The sequence below is a fragment of the Penaeus monodon genome, chromosome 29 (genome assembly GCF_015228065.2).
Source record: "Penaeus monodon isolate SGIC_2016 chromosome 29, NSTDA_Pmon_1, whole genome shotgun sequence".
Lineage (NCBI taxonomy): Eukaryota > Metazoa > Arthropoda > Malacostraca > Decapoda > Penaeidae > Penaeus > Penaeus monodon.
In genome coordinates this window covers 10,535,773-10,536,003 of record NC_051414.1, presented here as the reverse complement: position 1 = coordinate 10,536,003, position 231 = coordinate 10,535,773, and the positions used below count along the sequence as shown (strand labels likewise).

General features: G+C 49.8%; 1 protein-coding gene across 1 annotated transcript in view; it reads left to right on the top strand.

Moving 5' to 3' along the window:
- LOC119591729 overlaps window positions 1-231 on the top strand; it is a gene marked incomplete at its 5' end in the record, with an annotated part of 19,381 nt that overhangs the window by 404 nt on the left and 18,746 nt on the right.

The window sequence follows — 231 nt, the reverse complement described above, 5'->3', positions numbered from 1 at the left end:
GTGAGTGTACCTTTTTCTCCCTTATGTTGACAACCGGAGGTCTCCTTTGAATATTAATTAGCCATTTTTTTTGTGTTTTTGCACCATCCTCCGCTCTCCAGCCCTCGAAGGCGCTCTCAGTACCTCCTTAGGGTGTAACTGAGTGTCTTCACGAGAGGAGGAGGACTCCTTTCTCTCAGGCCACTTGGGGGGGGGGGGTATTGATCACTTATTGTTCGGTCCGTCACGGAA